The following is a 12,544-nucleotide window of genomic DNA, read 5'->3' on the forward strand; positions in this document are numbered from 1 at the left end:
ATTAGACCGAGTTAATAGTGCGTGGCAAATCAGAATTGTTTATACTAGTTTATTACAAGCCTTAATAGTTTTTACTTCGCCCCATCACGAGGAAATTAGATTGCCTTTGCATGCTCCCGAGGTCGAAGCGCTCTCAGGAGTGAAGTCATTTTCAGGGTCGTTTGGCGAGGGTGGAGGAACCAAAACCAAATTCTGATCCATTTTCACGAGTGTTTCAACAAGGGGGAAATCCTCAAACACCTAACGCGTTAAAGGTCTCCTATTATACTATTTTTAGGCATATATTATAGGTCTCAGTTTTTAGAGATTTGTGTACGGAGGAAAAGAGAGAGGGTTTAAACATGTTTCAGTAGGACGTATTTTCCCTGCACGACATGTATAGTATATGAATGTCTTATATCTTGTATCGAGTGGAGTCTAGTAAACATGAGAATCTGGCTCTGTCCTCTTGGTGGTCTTCACTTACTTTGAAACCTCTGCGTGATTTCCAAACATTGTACAAGGTGGTGCAAAAAGGTAGAAGGTAGGCTACCATCCAAAACTTCTGCTAATGGAAGACCAAAACGTACAAGTTGATATCAAGTTGATGAACCATGCAGGGGGAATGCGGCATTACAGTTCGGTTCATGCTGTTTTCGAGAATAACTAAGAAAAAGTGAAATACATGCCAAACAACATATTTGGTCACTACACTCATACAGTATGTGATTATTGAAAATGTTATCATGAAGGGCTTTCCACCACATGTTGGAGCGTGCATGGATTTGATCCTTTTCAGATGTCCACAAACCTCTGACCACACAGTGTGTCGGTCACTTAGTTGACACTGTACTCAACATCCTCCTGTCTCTATGTGTCTCTGCAGTGAAGATGGCGGAGCTCCTGTCCATAAAGAGAGAGCTGACGGTGATCAAGGTTCAGATCGACGGCCTGTTGGACTGTGTGGACAAGATGGACCCTCAGAGGAAGGACTGCTCAGGTACAGACACAACATTCCTGTCCCTCACGAGTGTTTACCTGCCTATTAAATACACCTGGACACAAACCAGCACTCAACACTAGGGGTGGGTATCGACAACCGGTACCAAGTCAGTACCGGTACCTGATTGGACGGTATTGGTATACCGTTAAGCTGCTGGACAAACGGTGCTGCTATCGGTATATGAATTACGCTACTTCCTTAGTTTAAACAATTCTGGTTGGTTGGGAACCCTCATCCCGTGTGACGTATCCGGTTTGAGTACCACTCTGATTGGCCACTGTGAATGCCACTCGTCATCTCTCCTAACAGCGCTCTTATTATTGTGAGACTCCCGGGGGCAGACCATAGGGGCAGACGCAACATCTTGCTAGAAACAGCGTCGCAAGGCTTCTTAACATTTAACAACCTATTAATGATGCATACCCACTTAACGGGAAGAAACTCAGCTACAATCCTAATGATACCCATCCCTACTCGACACTAACGCTGTGTCTCAATTCACTTATTTCTGTACTTATATCTGTTCAAAAGTGCGTCCAAATGCGATGTAGATTATGTAAAATGCTCTATGAGTGCCGGATAGTTTGATTACCGTACCAATTTACTGGTGTCAAGAAGAAGCCGTTGTTTATTTTACTCGTTAATTGAGCAGCCTGTTTTACCAAAGACAGAGGCAACGATAGACCATTAATTCCCGTGTTCTGCAAGTCAAGATTTCTGTCTTTTTCAATGGAGTCCGGATGCTCTGCCTCTGCAGCTAAGGCCTGCGACAGTTCCCCATCAGAAAAGAGTGTCTGACTGCAAGGTAAAGCTGTAAAATATCATAAATATAGAGTTCATTCAGGCCTTCGAACACCTGGGCTTTGGCCTTTTGTCCACACCTACATGTTTAACAGCTGTTTAATTCACAGAAAACAGAGCTTTTGTAAAACTCTCGAGGCTTTAGTTTTCTTTAAAATGTCAAATTCTGATGAATATGTTGCCACAACAACACAAGTATTGCTAAAATGTGAATTAAGTCTGTCATACCCCTGGTCCCGCTTCATAAATCAGTCTTTACCCCACCTGGAGAACGACTGCAGACTGAACTGATCATTATTTACAAATGATGATGTGTGAGGGCACGGTGATGCAGAGAGGTGTGTGTGTGTGTGTGTGTGTGTGTGTGTGTGTGTGGTGTGTGTGTGTGTGTGTGTGTGTGTGTGTGTGTGTGTGTGTGTGTGTGTGTGTGTGTGTGTGTGTGTGTGTGTGTGTGTGTGAGTTGAGTGTGTGTGTGTGTGTGGGTGTGTGTGTGTGTGTGGGGTGTACAGTACGCTGAAAGTGTCCTCTTTGTTTCCGCATTTGCATGCAACTGTTTAGGCTTTAATGTGACATCCGCATGGGTGGGTGTGTTTTGTGTGTGTGCCTAGTGTGTGTGTGCCTAGTGTGTGTGTGTGTGCCTAGTGTGTGTGTGCCTAGTGTGTGTGTGTGTGCCTAGTGTGTGTGTGTGTGCCTAGTGTGTGTGTGCCTAGTGTGTGTGTGCCTAGTGTGTGTGTGCCTAGTGTGTGTGTGTGCCTAGTGTGTGTGTGCCTAGTGTGTGTGTGCCTAGTGTGTGTGTGCCTAGTGTGTGTGTGCCTAGTGTGTGTGTGTGCGTGTGTGTGTGTGTGTGTGTGTGTGCCTAGTGTGTGTGTGTGTGTGTGTGTGTGTGTGTGTGTGTGTGTGTGTGTGTGTGTGTGTGTGTGTTTACCATCAGATGTTATCCGCTATCAAACTGCATCTGTGAGTAATGGTTCAATGACAAAACCACCGGCAGCGGAGCGTGGATTATGACGGGGAGTAAACATCGATAAACACCGGCCTCATAACCTTTCATAAGCTCCCCTTCAGGAGTTATCTGTGTGTGTGTGTGTGTGTGTGTGTGTGTGTGTGTGTGTGTGTGTGTGTGTGTGGTGTGTGTGTGTGTGTGTGTGTGTGTGTGTGTGTGTGTGTGTGTGTGTGTGTGTGTGTGTGTGTGTGTGTGTGTGTGTGTGTGTGTGTTTTACTTCTCTACTTTGGAAGTGGAACATTTGCTTGCGAGGATACAAAAATAAGATGAGGAAATTATCCAAAGTGACAAGTTGACATGTTTTCACATCTTGGGGATGTTTTTTCCTTGACATTAATATTAGAAAACTTCTCTCAGGAAGAAAAACGATTTGTTGGAATAATAAATGAGTGTGTGTGTGTGTGTGTGTGTGTGTGTGTGTGTGTGTGTGTGTGTGTGTGGTGTGTGTGTGTGTGTGTGTGTGTGTGTGTGTGTGTGTGTGTGTGTGTGTGTGTGTGTGTGTGTGTGTGTGTGTGTGTGTGTGTGTGTGTGTGTGTGTGTGTGTGTTCAGGTTCAGTCAGCAGTCTGGAGAGAGAGAGTCCCGAACCGGGAGAGGCGAGCGAGGAAGAGACGCTTCACTACTGCCCCCCCAGGGTAAATATATATAATAAATACCTTCCAACATGGTGAATATATATATAAACCCCTCTACTCTGCAAAAACTGAACCGTTGACTTTCATTAAATGTATTATGTTAACAGATTTCACATCACTGTATGAGGTTAGTTGAAAGTAATAATTAGGTTCAACTTCATATCATTGCTTTCAACTAACCTCATACAGTTCATTGAATTTAGTTAACACAATACATTTAATTAAAGTCAGGTTCAGTTTGTCTGCGTACATTGAGCTCCACTGTCTGTAGTAATGTAACGCTGCCATCTTGTGGATTCTTCATCATTAACACACACTCCTGTCGGCTTATAGGGAAGCATCTCTGCGATTGTTTTTTTATAAGGAAGTGCTAAAATGCAGACTCATTTCAAGGTTTCTGAACTCATTCCTGCACCACTCTACTCTCTAACGTTGACTTTAATTACATGTTTTATGTAAATACAATTTCCAATAAGTTTATTAGAGTTGAAAGCACCTAATTCTTTTTTAATTATACTTAATATTATTTCTTTCAACTTAAAGGGGACCTATCATGCAAAATGCACTTTTGTACGTCTTTTATACATGAATATGTGTCCCCGGTGTTCCAGGGAACTCACCAAGTGTCAGAAAACACAACCCTCTCTCTTTTCCTCCATACCCAAATCTCTAAAAAAGGGGCTGCAACGGATCTGATAAAAACTGATCCAGATTTGAACACTGTCCTGACGTCAGGACGGTGGCGCTACGGCTATTGGGCCAACTCCACCAATCAGGAGGAGACAGCCACGGCCATTGCCGTTCGAAAGCGCTGGAGACGCTGTAGTACATATGCCAGGCCTGTAGATGGTGCTGTTCTCACTGAATCTGCCCTTGCTAAAACAGAGCTAAAAAAAAGTGCAAATTGAGCGAAATGAGGCATGGCTAAAATGCATGATCTGTTTGGTATTTTGAAAACAGAAACGTATAAATATGCCTTATATAGGTATGGCCCTACAATATATCATTTAAATATACCATGATAGGTCCACTTTAATATATTTAGTTAACGTCAATGTCAGTGTATTTTGTACTTTTTACCTCACTAACTTTTAAGATTAAACATTTAAACAATGGCTTTTATAACAATATTTTCATTCAACACAACACCAGTGGATTTCAACCTTTTTGGCTTCTGACGTTTTTGTAAAAAGTAGTTTAGACCAAGTTACATTTCGGTTATTAAATACAATTTTCCCACTAATATTCACCTGATTTCATGTCAACAATCATCCAATATCCAATTTGTTCACGTAACATGTGTGTCAGAAAATAATATGTATACCAAAATTCAAACATCATAAAAACAAACGAAGAAGAAGTTTACTTTTGCTGGAAAAACAAAGCCTTTAATGATTAAATTACCAACATCATGTTTACTGGTTAATTGTCTCTCAATTTAATTGCTTTAGCTCGAGGCAAAACAAATACAATTAAAAATAGACCTAATTAAATGAGTTTAAAAAAATATGTTGTTCTTGTTACTGGTAGATCAGAATTAGGTTTTATTTTTCCTCACTCAGTGAAATGTTTGCAGGATGAAGCCAATTGTTTTGTTAACGTTGAACAGTATGAAAAATCTGAATCTGAAATGACTAGTAGTGCTTTTTAACCCTTAAATGGGCAATCACACATACATATTTTGGAAGATTTAATGAGATTAATTACACCGTTATTACACCCATATTACACATTAATACACCCCTATTACACCCATGTTACACCATCATTACGTCCATACTACATCGGTATTACACCTGTATTACAGTGCTATTAGACCCATATGACATAGTAATTACACTGTTAATACATCCTTATCAAACCCATGTAACTCGAATATTACACCCATATTACACCATCATTAAACCTGTATCACACCCATATTATACCTATGTTACACTGTTATTAGACCCATATTACACTCTTATTACACCCAGAGAGCAAGACTGATGTCATCTTTTTTGGACCCCAACCTCCAGCCTCTCCGGTTGATATTCTGGGCTCTCTCAATAAAAACATCCTCCCCTCTGTCATGAACCTTGGAGTGACCTTCACTAGCACTTTTAAATTCGACAAGCAGGTCAGCACCGTAGTCAAATCCTGCTTTTTTTAAATAAGACTATTGGCCAAAACCAAGTCGTATTTATCTTTTAATGACTTAGAAAGGGTTATTAACGCCTTTGTAACCTCGAGACTGGACTATTGTAACGCTCTGTATGTGGGTATGGACCAGGTCTCTATTAAACGCCTGCAGCTAGTCCAGAACGCAGCTGCACGTTTGCTGACTGGCCACAAAAAGCGTGACCACATCACCCCTATTCTGGCCTCAGTACACTGGCTTCCAGTTCGGTTCAGAATTGATTTTAAAATCCTTGTATTTGTTTTTAAAGCCCTAAATGGGCTGGCTCCGGCCTATATAGCCCAACTCCTCCAGCGCTACACCCCAGCCAGAGCTTTAAGGTCTGCTGACCAGCTGCTGCTGGTAGTGCCCAAGACCAGGCTAAAAACCCGAGGGCACCGAGCCTTCGCAGCAGCTGGCCCTAGGCTCTGGAACACTCTGCCCCTCCATGTGAGGTCGACCCAGACCCTAGGGGTTTTTAAATCTACTCTTAAGACACACTTCTTCTCTCTGGCCTTCTAGTCAGAGCGGAGCACGACTCCTGACTTTTCCCTGTGTTTTTTATATATCTGTTGTAATTTATTGTCTTTTATTGTGATTGTAGTAATGTGTTTTTATTACATGTACAGCACTTTGGCTCGACCAAAAATCGCTTTTAAATGTGCTATATAAATAAAACTTGATTTGATTTGATTTGATATTACACTGTTATCACACCCATATTATACCTATGTGACACTGTTATTAGACCCAAATTGTACCCATGTTACACATCGACACAGCGTATCAAATGACTGTCTTCCCTAGGATACAGAAACTATTTAAGGGTTAATACAAATAAAAAAAGACAATGTGAAATAAGGGGATAGTCTGAGGCAAGTAACTATTTTATCCGTCTTTAAAGTTACCGTGCAATGTAGGAATTCAGATTTAATTTGCACAAAACAGTAAAAGTCTCCAAACTATACTCCGAAGACAATTTGCATAATCTGTTGTGTTTACTGTCTTCTGATTGAGCTCCTCCTCGGTGTAAAGCAGAGGAGCCGCGGTGCTTTCAGTGTTTCCGTTTCTTTACAGGGAAACTTAATGATATATAATCAGCTGCAGGCTTACCTGACGGAGCGAAGCCTCATTTAGCCGAGCGGAGGCAGGGAGCAGACCTTTAATCTGCAGCATTGTTCCTCCGACAGGAAGAAACAGAGAGTGTGTTAGTAATTAACATAATGTGTGTGTGTGTGTGTGTGTGTGTGTGTGTGTGTGTGTGTGTGTGTGTGTGTGTGTGTGTGGTGTGTGTGTGTGTGTGTGTGTGTGTGTGTGTGTGTGTGTGTGTGTGTGTGTGTGTGTGTGTGTGTGTGTGTGTGTGTGCAACAAAGTGTGTTAACAGAAAAGCTTTTGTGGACTTAAAAAGATATGTGGTTGCTTCTGCAATGATGATGCTGTTGAAGAGAAAAAGGGGAAAAGGCGTATAATGAAGGCTAATAAAGAAACAGGAATGAGTCCTAAAACACACAAAATTGAGTCAGCATTTTACCACTTTTTGCCCCCTTTTCAATGGTTTTCTGAGTGTGTTTTTGGTTGTTAGCCTGAAATAAAGTCTGCGGTTAACACAAGCTGAAGGGATTTTTATTCTACGACATAAATATGTCAGTAAAGACCCCACTAGTGAATTTAAAAACGGTGGATGCTAACAAGTGTCTAAATGAGACGACTAAACGTCTTCACGCCCAACATTAGCCACCTTTAGCTTAGTGGCGGTGACGTGAAGTCATGGAACCGTGCTGTAGTTCCTTTATAGCCCAACATTAGCTGCCTTTAGCTTAGCGGTGGTGACGTGAAGTCATGGAACCGTGCTGTAGTTCCTTTATAGCCCAACATTAGCTGCCTTTAGCTTAGTGGTGGTGACGTGAAGTCATGGAACCGTGCTGTAGTTCCTTTATAGCCCAACATTAGCTGCCTTTAGCTTAGCGGTGGTGACGTGAAGTCATGTGACCGTGCTGTAGTTCCTTTATAGCCCAACATTAGCCGCCTTTAGCTTAGCAGTGGTGACGTGAAGTCATGTGACCGTGCTGTAGTTCCTTTATAGCCCAACATTAGCCGCCTTTAGCTTAGCAGTGGTGACGTGAAGTCATGTGACCGTGCTGTAGTTCCTTTATAGCCCAACATTAGCCTCCTTTAGCTTAGCAGTGGTGAAGTAAAGTCATGTGACTGTGCTGTAGTTCCTTTATAGCCCAACATTAGCCGCCTTTAGCTTAGCGGTGGTGACGTGAAGTCATGTGACCGTGCTGTAGTTCCTTTATAGCCCAACATTAGCCTCCTTTAGCTTAGCGGTGGTGACGTGAAGTCATGTGACCGTGCTGTAGTTCCTTTATAGCCCAACATTAGCCGCCTTTAGCTTAGCGGTGGTGACGTGAAGTCATGTGACCGTGCTGTAGTTCCTTTATAGCCCAACATTAGCCTCCTTTAGCTTAGCGGTGGTGACGTGAAGTCATGTGACCATGCTTTTCCACGATGAGGAAAAACTTCAAGTTTAAAGAGTCAAGACATTTTTTTCCAACGCAAGAAGACATAGCCTACATTTGAAATGTAATGAACATAACAATTGCATGATCATCATACATGCTAATCTTATTTCAATAATTAGATTATTAAAGAAACACCAGTGGTCCGTTAATCCCAGTTAAATCTACAAAATGAGTCTGAATGGCCTACATACTGTGTGTAGATGTTTTTTATTTATTATGTCATTGTTTATTTAACAAGTCTATTCCTCCTAAAGTTATTGTCCATAAAGCCTTTTTTGGTGGCATTTATTTGATCCTCAAGCATGTGCCAGAATATTTGCACACCGCACAACACTTTCCCTTATGCAGTGTTTAGAGGGTGTTCCCTATGCTAATAATAGATGCTAGTTCAGATCAAGTGTGTGTGGCGTAGTTGGTTGTCCGTAGGTGTTCGAATCAGGGGGTCACAGGTTCAAACCCCACTGCAGTCAGCATGTCGTTGTGTCCCTGGGCAAGACACTTCACCCCAAATTGCTCCTGTGGGGATTGTCCACAGTATTGAGTATGTAAGTCGCTTTGGATAAAAGCATCTAACAAGTAACATGTAATAATAATGTAATAAAAGTGAACTTGTCATTTAGCTCCCCTGGGTAGAGTAGATTTGGATCGTGAAGAACATTTGGTGCATCTGGAAAAGACTTCTCTTATGTCTTTTCTTACCAGAAGTTTAAATGAGCATGAGGCCAAATGTCTTTCTAAAAGTTTCTTGCTCTGTGTTTCCAGATAAAGCAGTTTGAGTCTGATCTACAGGACAATCTGTGATACTGCAGGTATGATTTGTCAATGAGACACCTTAAAGGTGCCCTATTATGCACATTTCCAGATTTCATAATTGTATTTTGTACATGATTACAATGCTTTAATGTTCAAAAAGTGCCTTATTTGTCTCATATTGACGTCTAATAAGTGCAAATACTATGTTAACATGCCATTTCAACCAAGATCCATCAATATCTCGGTTCAGACTCATCTCCGGTTTCTTTCCAGATCGTTCCAGAAAAAAAATGGAAACTGGGATTGGTAACAGCTGGGATTGGACATTTCCAAAAGAGTTGTTGACAGGATCATGAACTGTATTGGACTGACTCTCCTCCACCTAAATCTGTCTCTTATCTGCCCGTCACTCTCAGTTTGATTTCTCTTCTGCGGCACCACCTTCAGTTCTGGTTTCCAATCCACAATGACGACAAAATCCCCAATCTGTTCCTGGTACATCACTGTGCTCCATGCCAACATGCTATTATATTATTTATTATTCTGTAGGCATAGCCAGATAGACAAAACATACATTTTCTCTACCAAAAGATTAAATTGGCCCCGTTTATTGCCCTTGCTCCGCTGTTGGACTCCTTTCTGATTAATGTTAACCAAATCAGCGATGGAGCAGCTGGCAGCTCCTTATTACACCCTTAATTTTCATTAGGTGTGTTATAATAATGATGTGTAACCAGATGTGTACAGGAAGCCATTGTGGTTCTGTGAGCACAGGTGTATGACTCTCTGGGTGAATTATATTTGGAAAATCAGTGTTAAGTGATTGACAGACTGGCAATTTCCTGAAATGAAGATTAACTCTTGATTAAAATTGCATGTAGTGCATATAAACAACTGGGAAATAATTTGGTGTAGGCTAGCTAACAGCTGAGTAGCTAAAAGAGTTTCTACATGTAAGCTAACAGCTGGTTTAGGTTAGCTAACAGCTCAGTAGCTAAAAGAATTTCTACATGTAAGCTAACAGCTGGTTTACGTTAGCTAACAGTTCAGTAGCTAAAATAGTTTGTTACATGTAAGCTTACAGCTGGTTTACGTTAGCTAACAGCTTAGATGCTAAAAATAATTTATATATGTTAGTTTACACCTGGTTTACATTAGCTAATAGCTCAGATGCTAAAAGAGTTTCCACATGCAAGCTAGCAGTGGGTTCTGGTTAGCTAATAGCTCAGTAGCTAACAGAGTTTCCACATGCAAGCTAGCAGTGGGTTCAGGTTAGAAAATACAGTAGCTCAAATAGTTTGCTACATGTGAGGTAGCAATTGTTTTGGTTTGCTAATGGTCTAGCAAAGAAAACTGATTTCTTAATGTTAGCTTAGCAGTTTTGCAACAAAACAGTTTGTAGAGGTTTGGTCGGTTTAGCAAATAAAATAGGAAATTGTCAAGAACACAGTTTAGTCAATCTTAGGGCCTGTTAAAGGATGTGTTTGGTTAAAGTTGCTGGTCCTGGTTTAATACATAAAACAATGTAAGAGTTCAGTGGCTAAAGCAGTATGCTAAATGTAAGCTAACGGAACCGCTAACAGTTGGTTAGCTAACAACAGTTTAACAGAGGAAATCTTTGGGTTTAGCTCATAGACTGTATATATAAAGATTTAGCTTCTTAAGGATCAGGATTTTGTTCAGTTTAGTGGCTCAAACAACTAATTTAGTCATCTTTGAATCAATAAACTCCAAGAAGTGGTCAACATTTGTCATCAGCATTAAAACTATGGGTTTACTGTGTAGTTTTCTTGTGGAGGTCCATTCAATGCTGAAGTCTAACTCTATAGCGTTGGGTTTGCAATAACTGGAATGGTGGATATACTATTTGTCTCTTACTTTTAATTGTAAATGCATATTGGAAAAATCCATAAAATGGCAAACTTTTGGCTTCAAAAAGGATGCCGTTTAATTTCATTTACGTCCATGAAACAGCAGGGAGCAGGGGTGTCAAACTCAAATACACAGTGGGCCAAAATAAATAAATGGGTACTAGTCGAGGGCCGGACTGGTTCAATGTTTATTGCAGAACTTATTGAAATGAACTTATTGCACATATTAAACCTGGAACTAACAAAGCTTAAATTATTGCCTATAAAAACAACATTAAACATTAAATAATCAGTTGCATTCATTTCTTATGGCTCCATCTGCAGCTTTTCCAGAGTCATTTCTTATGATTAGATTTCTCCACAGGCCAACAACAGCTTCAAAAAAACAATTTCCCTCGAAGAAAAAACCAAACATGCCCTGTTGTCTCAAGAAAGAAAGTGCAGAAGGAAACATCCATGTAAACTCAGTGTGCTGCTCTGTGATGCTAGCTCAAGCCAGATACTTGGCATCTCATCTTGGGTGCAAGTTCATCAATGTTTGGGCTCAGGGTCTGAGCTGAGGAGACCCTCAGGATTGAGTGAAGGTGTGCGTGCAATATACCGGCGGGCCAGATAAAAATGATCCTGCGGGCCGAAATTAAATCCACCAAGGGCCTGATTTGGCCCACGGGCCTTGAGTTTGACACATGTGATTTAGAGCTTCTGTATTATATTGACAACTATTTACAAAATTGCCATGACATTTAGTTTAATCATTCATGTTGCCCAGAGAAAGAAAGTGAATGCTGTTGATACCCAAGGATATTGGTCAACAAATAGGGATGCTTTTTGCCGTCCAATATCCTGTTTTTAGTCATATCTTCTGTGTCATACATTACTTACCATTTGATGACAGCTTGTTTGTTTCACCAGATTTATCAAGACTGGTTTTATGGAGAGCAAATCCACTGAGCTGTTGTCCAGTCAAATGCATAAATCCAGCATTTTTACCCAGCTGGATAATATGGACGACTGTGACTGACTGTAAATATGTTTAAAGCGTTCATGTACAAATATTTGTTGGTTTAAAAAGAGTCTCTTGAAAACGATGTATGTGTACATTAGTGGCTCTTTATACTAACTTTTAGGTCTTAATAGGTTTTAATAAGAAATCCTGTAACTGCAGGTAGAGAATAATTTCTGAAAAAACTGCATTTAGCTTTTCTGTTTCTGCTGTTGGTGCTTTTGTGTTTGTCCTCAGCGCTAAATGTTATTTCAATGTGATTGTAGTAAAGGTATTTTTCATAAAATTGGTGATTGGTTGTGGCTTTTTATGTGTTGTAATAATATAATTCTATATTAATGTGTTTCGTCTTTTAAATGTGGATAGTAATTTGGTTTAACGGTATTCTTTACCCCCAAATGTATTATTTGTATCAATGAATCCCCCAGTTGACCTTGGTTTCTCGCATGCCTTCATGGTAATCCAAATCTTTTTTTTAAGTTATCGTGAGAATACATTATTTTGTGAGTATATGACTGAACAAATGAGACTTGGGTCATACTGCCCAAGCTGTGTGAGACATTGAGAACAGATTTCTTTATAGACTTCTTTGGAGGCATGTGAGAAAAATATAGTTTAACATTGAATTAAAGTAAACGCAGGGTGAGAAATCGATATATAAAAATCATATTCAGAGTAAAAATGTCTCTAATTGTTTTTAAAAAGCTGGTATTTTCTCCAAATGAAGAACACGTGTCAGGTTGAATAGGTATGTGTTCAAAGCATTTTTTTTTTTATTGCGCTGAAGTATCTTTTACTCTTAAATTAACTTAAATTTG

This window comes from Trematomus bernacchii, unplaced genomic scaffold, assembly GCF_902827165.1.
Source record: "Trematomus bernacchii unplaced genomic scaffold, fTreBer1.1, whole genome shotgun sequence".
Taxonomy (NCBI): domain Eukaryota; kingdom Metazoa; phylum Chordata; class Actinopteri; order Perciformes; family Nototheniidae; genus Trematomus; species Trematomus bernacchii.